Genomic DNA, 10,161 nt, shown 5'->3' on the forward strand with positions numbered 1-10,161 from the left:
GCAGTTCCATTTTCTTTGCAAAAATTACTGGTGCCTGAATGTCTGGCTTCAGCAAAACTCTTGCATTTTAAATGAGAAGTGTTTTGTTACTCTGTTTCTGAAGTGACCTACACTGAACCCCCACAATCTCTCACTTTTAAAGACATTTATATATAATATAAAATATAATATAACCCATAACAATTACAATTCTTAAATGCAGTAAAGCCCCTGGTTGATAGATGCCGGATAAGCAAGTTTTCTGGTTGCTTGAGACTGTACGTCGCATGAATGAGAACTAATGGTGAAGCATGCCAATTTTAAACCACATTTTTTATCCATTTTGCCAGTTACTTGAGATTGCCGGTTGCCTGAATACAAGATAACAGGGGTTTTACTGTACAAGATTGAAAAAGTAAATAATTAGTGCAAAAATAAAGTGAGGTTGTGACTCTGAGGTTCATTGTCCATTCAGAAATCTGATGGTGGAGGGGAAGAGCTGTTTTTGTGCTGTTGGGTGTTCATCTTCAGGCTCCTTCCTGATGGTAGCAGTGAGAAGAAGGCATGGCCTGGGTGATGGGGGTCCTTGATCATTACCATGGGGCTGTAGACTGCCCAAGCGGAACATGAGATGTCAGGTTACTTTGAGTCTCACTCTGGCAGTGGAGGGGTTACAGCTTGAATAATTAACCATTCTTTTTCTCCCATGGATGCTGCTCGACCCTCCTGGCTCTAGACATTGACATCTACAGTCTTCCCATGTACATTGCATATTGGTTTGAATTTCTTAATTGGAGGAACTTAGACAATAAAAGGAAATTGTAACTTGCACGCCAAGCAAGAACCTTTTTAAAAATGCAATTATTGTATATAAATGTCTCTTTATGGAACACTTTTCATATCTAAGACCATAAACCTATGCATGGATTTACAGTTATTTGAATTTGAAATTTGCCAGCCAAATTAAAGTAATCAATGTGGCCAATTCTCATATTTTGTGTGATGTATCTTGCAAACTCTCAAATACATAGTAGTATTACCAAATTAACTAAACCAACTTAAAATCAAAAGGCATTCCTTGTAGCTTTTACAAACAAGAGCTGGGATTCCATAATAACCTCACACTCTGCAATTTTGCTCTGCCTGCTGACAAAGTCTAATCAGATAGACATAGAACATTCCAGAACAGTACAGGCCCTTTGGCCCATGATGTTGTGCCATCTGATAGAAGCCAACTCAACAAACCTTCGCAAACAAATTAGGGCAAGAGGGCACAACTTCAGGATTGAAGGGCACCCATTTAAAACAGAGACGCGGAGGAATTTCTTTATCCAGAGGGTGGTGAACCTCTGGAATTTGCTACCATGGACAGCTCTGGAGGCCTAGCTGTTGAGTGTATTTAAGGCAGAGATTGATAGGTATCTGAATAGTCAGGGTATCAAAGATTATGGGGAGAAGGCAGAGGTGTGGGGCTGAGGGGGAGAATGGATCAGCTCACGATGGAATGGCGGGAGAGACTCTGGGCCAAATCTGCTCCTATATCTTAAGGTCTAACTTTCCCTACCTCACATTCATAACCCTCTATTTCTAGTGACCTGCTAACCTCTATGCTTTGGCTTTTATATAATTGTCTGGTTTACACCTCCCTCTCTTTGTAGAACAAGTGGGTATGGATTTGCTGACATGCCTCTTCCCTGCTTGCTCTAGAGAACATTAGTGATAGAAACACAAGATGACCAGTTGGCCTGGGGCTCTCATCTTGGCCTCATACTTCCCTTTCGTGCGTCTTCCCACAACCCTTGATCTCTCTGTACATTAGAACAAACTTTTCCCATCTCAGTTTGGAGGGGTTCAACAACTTGCCTCCACATCTCTCAGAGCGGAGAGGGGGTGGGGGGCAGAATTCCAAGGTGCAATAGAGTCAGAGTTATGAAGATAGCGGCGCTGCCAGAGCCGCTGTAGCAGCAGTACTGCCGCTGGTGTGGACCCGCGGGTAGCGGTGGAGCAGAGATGCAGTGCTCCCACAGGGTCTAGCCACCCAGTTGACCGCCGTCAGCTCCGCATGGGCTTTGAATGGCCCGTTGAGGGAGCCGATGGTGGTTTTAGTTGAGATCCCGCGACCTTGGGGTCTGCAGTAGCCATGAGGGGCTGCAGAATCTGGGTAAGTAGGGTACTGGAGCAGGGCACCAAAAAGCAGGAAGACCAGCCCCATCTGACATTGGAGAAATGGAAGAGACGACCCATGGGACTGTGACCACAGAGGTGGACCAGTGAGGGGGCTCTGCAGCGGGCTGCTGGTGACTCGAGGTGAGGAACCCATGGAAGCTGTGGGCTGCTGAAGACTGCTGGCAGGAGACTCACACCGGGCTGCTGACTGCTGGAGACTGTCTCGAACTGGCTGGTTGGGTACCGGGTATCGGAACTGGGATGTGAGGAGGAGCTGAGGGTGCTGGAGCTTTGGATCTAGAGCTCAGGTTGCCCATGACATGGTCTGGTCTCTGTGCGGCTGCGGAGGCTGCAGAAGACCTGGAGGCGAATCTACGGACTCTGAGGGGGACTCTCCTTTGTTTTCTCTTTCTCTTTCTAAGGAATGTAAGAGGTGCCTAGGAAATTCCTGCCAATGACAAATTTGTCTGCCTTGCAGCAGACAAAAGGAAATTTCATGCAATATGACACTGTTTTATTATTATGACAATAAATTGAATCTTAAATCTTATACAGAAACAGATCCTGCAGCCCCGTTTGTCCATGCTGACCAGGTCATCGACCCAAGCTAGTTCCAATTGCCTGTGCTTGACTCATTTCTTTCTAACCCAGTGGTTCTCAACCTTCTTTACCCCCATTCACGTACCATCTTAAGTAATAGGATGCCATAGGTGCTCTGTGGTTAGTAAGGGATTAATTAAGGTGGTATGTGAGTGGAAAGAAAACGATGAGAACCACTGGTCTAAGTCTTTCCTATCCACATTCTGTCCAAATAATTTCTAATGTTACAATTGTATACATTTCTGACACTTCCTCCAATATCGTGTTACACACACCTACTGCCCATGTGTGTAAAACCTGCCTCCCCCCCTCCCCCCCCAGGTCCCATTTAAATCATTCCCCTCCTCACTTTATATGTCTGGACTTCCCCATCCTGTGTTAAGGACTGTGACCATTCATTTAGCTACTACCCTCATGATTTCATAAACCCCTATGAGGTCCCCCCTCAATCTTGTATGCTCCATGGAAAAAACTTCCAGTTGATCCAATCTCTCCTTATCAGTTAAACCAGCCCCCAGACCAGGTAATCCTAGAAATTTTTTGTTTCTGCTCCTTTTCCTGCTTAATGACATGTTGCCTGTAGCAAGGTGACCAGAACTGCCCAGAATTCCTCCTCATTCTGTCTTGAATGGACGACTGTTTATTTTGAAGGAAATGCTGGTGAACCTTGTGTGTGTGTGTGTGTTTTGCAGCATCAGGCAAGCCAAGAACCATAGAACATTACAGCTCAGAAACAGGCCCTTCGGCCCTTCTAGTCTGTGCCAAACTATTATTCTGTCTAGTCCTACTGACCTGCACTTAGTCCATAGCCTTCCATACCCCTCCCATCCATGTACCTGTGGAAATTCTTCTTAAATGTTAAAAATCACCCCACATTCACCACTTCAGATGGCAGCTCATTCCACAGCCCCACCACTCTGTGTGTGAAGAGGTTTCTCTAATGTTTCCCCTAAACTTTTCCCCTTTCACCCTTAACCCATGTCCTCTGGTTTGTATATCACCTACCATCAGTGGAAAAACCTCACCTACATTTACTCTGTCTATTCCCTTCATAATTTTAAATACCTCTTTCAAATCTCCCCTCATTAAGGAAATAACATTATTGGAAAAGGATATAAATAAATAAATAAATAAATAGATTTATAAATTTATATATACATATATATATTTCTCTATATCTATACCAAAATTTTTTTCAAGATTTAAATAAACAAGTTAGGAAATTTCTTTGGAAAGGAAAATGGCAAGAAAGTCATTAGAAACGTTAACAGGAAATATGAACAAGGGGGTTTACAACTTCCTAATTTAAAAAATTATTCTAAGGCAGCACAATTATGATTTTTAGTTTCTATGTTTGTTAAAACTAAATCAGCCTAGGTGGACATTGAATTAAATAAGATAGGAGAAATTATACCAGAAGAGTTTATTTATAAATGGGAATCAAAATCTACAAAAGATGCTCTGACTTTAAAATATTTGCTTAATGTTTGGAATAAAGTTAAACTACAAATTGATGGAAATCTTTCATTAAAAACATCATTAATGAATCCTTTATTAATTTTTTCAAAAGGTAATTAAAAAAATATTTGAAATAATAAAAATTTCAAAACTGGTTGATTCTTGTGATAACGGTAGATTGGGATCTTTTGATCAATTAACAATTAAATACAATATTTCTAGTAATACATCATTTTGTTATTTTCAGTTGAGAGTTTGTTTGAGAGAAAAATTAGAATCAGAAATGGTTATGAAAGATCTTTCAAATTTGAATCAAATTATAGTTGATAGAATTACTAAAAAATTTATTTCAATTGTGTATATTTTGTTACTAGAACAAGTATCTAAGGTAGGTTTGTTTAATTCAAAAGAAAGGTGGGAACAAGATTTAGATACGATAATAGATCATCAGGATTGGCAAAATGTATGCAAAGAAGTTACGTCTGATACTATTAATGTAAGATATAGATTACTCCACTATAATTTTTTACATCAATTGTATATTGCACCTCAGAAACTGAATAGATGGAGATCAAATTTATCGAAATAATGTTTTATATGTCAGGAAATTTTCAAAGTGTTACTCCTAAATTACAGTTGTCAGATTCTCAGTTAAAAATTGTTATGTTAGCTTTAGTAATAGCAAGGAAATGTATCACTGTAACATGGAAATCTGATGTTTCATTAACATTAGATAGATGGCTTATTGAGTTTCAAAGTTGTATCCCTTTAGAAAAACATCACTTACAATTTGAGGGGTAAATTTTTTTTATTACTGCAAATTTGGAGCCCGTTCACTAGAACTATGAGGCCAAAATTTATAATTTACTTAAAATTAAATTTTATTTTTGAATTCTCCTGTCCAATGAAGTTTTCCCTGAATTAATAATAAAATTATGTTATTTGGGATCCTTAAGTGTCATCTGATGCAATCCAAATTGATTATTATGTAGTTATGATATTATGTATTTTAGTTATGGGATTAGATTAGGTTTGGGGGGGGTGGGAAGGTTGGAAAGGTTTTTTAGTTTTTAGCTATTAGTTAGTTTTAGCTTTTTTTTAATATTTTATATATATCTTCAGCATATATATGTTAATATTGTATTATGATTACTTAGCATTCTTACAATTATGATCTTATATATGTTGATTAAATAAAATATTCAAAAAAAATCCCTCATTCTTCCATGCTCCAGGGAATAAAGTCCTATTCTGTTTAACCTTTCCTTGAAACTCAGTTCGTGAAGCCCAGGCAACATCCTAGTAAATCTTCTCTGCACTCTTTCTATCTTATTGATATCTTTTCTATAGTTAGAAGACCAAAACTGCACACAATACTCCAAACTTGGCCTCATCAATGCCTGAACGATCAAAGGAACTGCTCACACCAACCATCTAAGACTCTCATATTTACAAAGCAATATTTATTTATTTGTAATGATAAAATGATAATCTTGTCCTGCATATGTATTATTTGCGTATATGTGTGTTATGTCTGGTTGTGTGTCTGCGTGTTTTGCATTGAGGACCGGAGAATGTTGTTTCATGGGGTTGTATTTGTTCAGTTGGATGACAATAAACTTGATTTGACTTACACACTTTACCTCAACATCTGTGCAGTTTCCACTGGGCCACCCTTACCTAGGACACAACTCATCCCTGGGGATCGGAGTGTTCTACCTTCAACTGGAAATGGGTGACTTTCTGCTGTCCCTTTTCCACTGGTTTTATCAACATGCTGGCATCAACAGATTCCAGGGATATGAGTAGGGGGTTGGGGTGGTTAATTCCTGGTGTGAAATCCTGGGACAAGCTGCCAGTGGAAAAGGGGCTATCTACTGATCTGTTAGAAAGTGATGTAATTTTTTGAAATATTCATTGATCAGTTGTGTCAGAGATGAGGGATACATGAAGAGAACATCCTTAGCCGTTGGAGCTAAATATACATTGGCACTGGCTGTGTTTACACTGCAGACCACGCTATCAGATTTTAGAAGCCGAATGCAATACCTCAGACAGAAACACCAGTTTAGTGTAAACATCCAAAGACAAATTTCCTCTCCACTTGCCAACAAAATGTGGCAAAGTACAATGACTGGCATAATGTGCGTGCAGTGAACTGGTAGAGTGTTGTGCTGATGGCTGGTTCCGCCCCCATCTGCTCACTTATAACCCTGGTTTCCTGTCTAAACCCAGAACCCTTCTGAAGAGTATTGTGAGAGTTATAAGCTAATAAAAGTGTTTGTTTCTCCCTCCAGTTGTGAGAGCTGTTTAAAATGTGCCCCGTGCATAAGGTTTTTAATCTCACCACTTGGTGCCTCTTTCTAATTGCTATGGGATCACAAAGGTTTTTTTTTGTGGGTAAAGTGGAAACAAGATCAGGTGAACATTCCGGAAGCCAAGACAATGGATCCATCTAGTGTTCAAACTCCTCAGCACAACCCCACAGAACAAACAAAAGGTGTAACCAAGAAATGTGCCATAATCTGAAACGCAATGCAAAGTGTAACCCCTCAAGTTCATTTCAGGTTCACAGTACAAGTGCACGGGGTACAGAAGTGCAGAGTTACAGAGCGAACAGTTGAGACAGAGCAAAGGCAGCATCATCTTACTGCTTTGAGGTTGAGTCAGGAATCGGATTACACCGGAAAAGAATCTGAGGGTGCGGTCTCACGCTCAGGAATCTTCTTTCTGACGGGAAGGGGGTGAAGAGAATGTGGGAAGGATCCGCTGATTAATATGTTGGCTGCTCTTCCAAGGCAGCAGAAGTTAGAGTCAGTCAATGGAGGGGAGCGGGGTGTATGTGATGGAGTCAATGGAGGGGAGAGGATATATGATGGAGTCGATGTAGGGTAGGGGATGTGTGATGGAGTCGATGGAGGGGAGGTGGTGTGTGATGGAGTCAATGGAGGGAGGGGAGTGTGTGATGATATGAGCCACATTCACAACCCCTTGCAGTTTCTTGTGGGTCTTGGACGGAGCAGTTCCCGTCCCACACAGTGACAAGCCTTGAAGGTGTAAAGGAATGCTGGGGATATGTTGAATTGCCGTAGTCTTCTGAGGAAGTAGAGGTACTGGTGCACTTCCCTGGCCATTGCATTGATGTGAGTGGACAGGACAGGTCACTGGAGATGTTCACTCTAGATCCGTAAAGCCAGTAACCATCTCCATCTCAACATCGTTGATGTGGACCAGGCAGGAGCTCCACCCCTCCTCTGTAAGTCTACGACCAGCGCCTTGGTCTCACTGACCTGAAAGGGAGAGGCTGTTGTCCTGACGTCGACTGTTCATCCCCTCTGCCTCCCTTCTGTACTCCAACATCTTTGCTTGAGATCCTGCCCATGATGCGGTGTCATCCTCTAATCTGTAGCTAGAGTTGGAGTGGTGTCTGGCACAGGGAGTGTAGTAGGTGGCTGAGTAAGGCTTGTAGGGCTCCAGAAACCTCTGCTGAAGCACAAGAATTAGTTGAATAATGAACAGTCAGCATTGCACAAGTTTAATTTGTCATTCAATTTTGTTTGAACTGATAATGGGAGACATTATTTTTGTTTCCATGTGAAAATGTTATGCAGGATATCACTTCATCAGAGGAAAAGCATTCTCTTATTCCTAACTGTGTCAAAGAGTAAGCAACTTTCCTCTTCTCATTCAGATTTCAGATTAATTGTCAGAGTACATATATGACATGATTCTTTTTCCTGCAGGCCAGGCCGAATGACCATTTATTGGTAATGCAATAAAAATGTGCACAAGTACAAAAGTAAACAAATGAATGTAAGCAATTTGACTGTGCACTTAAGAGAGAATAACAAAAAATCAATAAATTGCAAAAGACAGAGTCCTGATTGAGTTTGTTGCTTTTTTTTCACACTGTGAACCATATCAACCAAAATGCATACAAACGTTTCCCTCTTAAATATACACAGTGGCATTTTCTCCCCTTTTTTCCCCCTCTTCCCACCCCTCTCCAAAACCAATAAACATTCAACATATACAATAAACCCATTAAACAATGTCATCACACAATGAAAATAAACAAGAAAAATGTGTCATCTACTTTTACACACTGGATCAAGTCATTTTGTCTTCTTATCATTTTAGGGGGTGGAGGTCCGAGGTAAGCCCTCTCTGTTGTGTTCCACGTACGGTTCCCAAATTTGTTCAAATAATGTGTCTTTATTTTTTAAATTATATGTTATTTTTTTCCAATGGAATACATTTATTCATTTCCATGTACAATTGCTGTACTCTCAGGCTCTCTTCTGATTTCCAAGTTGACATTATACATTTTTTTGCTACAGCTAAGGCTATCATAATAAATCTTTTTTTGCGTTTCATCCAGTTTGAGGCCTAATTCTATAAATATACTATTTATATTACTAAGAAGAAAGATCTCTGGATTTTTTGGTATGTGGCTTTTTGTGATTTTATTTAATATCTGATTTAGATCTTCCCAAAACTTTTTCACTTTCTCACATGCCCAAATTGCATGTACTGTTGTTCCCATTTCCTTCTTACAGCGAAAACATCTATCTGATAACTTTGGATCCTATTTTTTTAACTTTTGGGGCGTGATATATAACCTGTGTAACCAATTATACTGTATCATGCGTAACCTGAGTTTGTTGTTGAGGAGTCTGATGGTATAGGGGAAGTAGCTGTTTCTGAACCTGGTGGTGCGAGTCTTGTGGCACCTACACCTCTTTCCTGGTGGTAGCAGCGAAAACAGAGCGTGTGTTGGGAGGAGTGGATCCTTGATGATCACTGCTGCTCTCTGACGGCAGCGCTCCCTGTAAATGTTCTCAATGATGGGGAGGGCTGTGTCCACTACCTTTTGCAGGGCTTTACGCTCAGGGGCATTGGTATCCCCATACGAGACCATGATGCAGCTGGTCAGCACACTTTCCACCAGGCCTGAATTAACCATTCAGCAAATTAAGCATGGGCTTAGGGCACAAAGGGAAGTAGGCACCAGAGATTTTTCCAGTGCCAAATTTACCATGATGCAGCTGAACTAGGGCTCACAAAAATTTAAAAAACAGGTTATAGTAAGGTAATAGTGGGGTCTGGGCTGGAAGAAAACTATTACTTCACATTCAGCACTTATTAAGTCTTGATGTCTTATCAGTTAGAAAATGGAAGGGTTGAGGGAAAATCATTGTTGGGCTGTTGGGTGGCCAGACATCCGGCTTTTGAATACTCTGTCCTCCGACCAGCGCCACCTCGCACCAGACGTTAATTAGTCCTCCATTTGGGGATGTAGGGGCAGCAAGGGCAAAGAAGGGCACTTTGTTAAATGCACCATCCCAGGGTCCATAGGACATGCGTGGCCATGTTTCTACTTGTGCACGGAGCCACGAACATCACTTCTGTCGGCAGGAGGGGGACGTGATGCTCATGGCCCAATCTATTGCACGTGCACCAGCCATCACGAGTGCATTCGCACAAGCAGAAACATGGCCGCGCACAGCCTACTAACCCCAGTTCGCCACATTTAACATGGCGAGTTCCCCCTTTCTGCACCTATGAAGTGAGTTTTCCAGCGTCAGATTGTGCCCCCCCCTTACCCCAATGCCCATCACTAATTGTTGTTCTGGTGCCCACCCTGTCCTTAGGGGATCAATTGGCCTTAATCTGGCCCTGTTTTCCACCATACATGGAGCTGTAGAAATTTATCAAGGTTTCTGGCGTCATACCAAACCTCCACAAACTTGAGGAAGTAGAGGCGCTGCCCGGCCTGTTGGGCATCCACACTTTACCTCGGAATTCTGGCATCTCCAGGTTTATTTTTGATCAGCCGCATTGAGAAGTGATCGATCACGTACAATTGCACCTCCCTGTCAATCTCAGCCCGCCGGTCAATCACAGTCAAGGCCCCGCCACGTCGGCGAACCGTCTGACGTCAGAGCTGCGCGAGGG

The 10,161-nt window shown here is 41.5% G+C and overlaps 1 long non-coding RNA gene across 1 annotated transcript in view; it reads right to left on the reverse strand.

The window, feature by feature from the left end:
- Positions 1 to 10,161, reverse strand: part of LOC138746076 (uncharacterized) — a 24,348-nt gene extending 14,187 nt beyond the window's left edge. The window contains exons 1-2 of the long non-coding RNA XR_011346687.1: positions 10,002 to 10,161; positions 7,494 to 7,686 (exon numbers count right to left, since the gene is read on the reverse strand). This is a non-coding gene — a long non-coding RNA (uncharacterized lncRNA). The remainder of the gene's footprint in view (positions 1 to 7,493; positions 7,687 to 10,001) is intronic.

The sequence above is a fragment of the Narcine bancroftii genome, chromosome 1 (assembly GCF_036971445.1).
Source record: "Narcine bancroftii isolate sNarBan1 chromosome 1, sNarBan1.hap1, whole genome shotgun sequence".
Lineage (NCBI taxonomy): Eukaryota > Metazoa > Chordata > Chondrichthyes > Torpediniformes > Narcinidae > Narcine > Narcine bancroftii.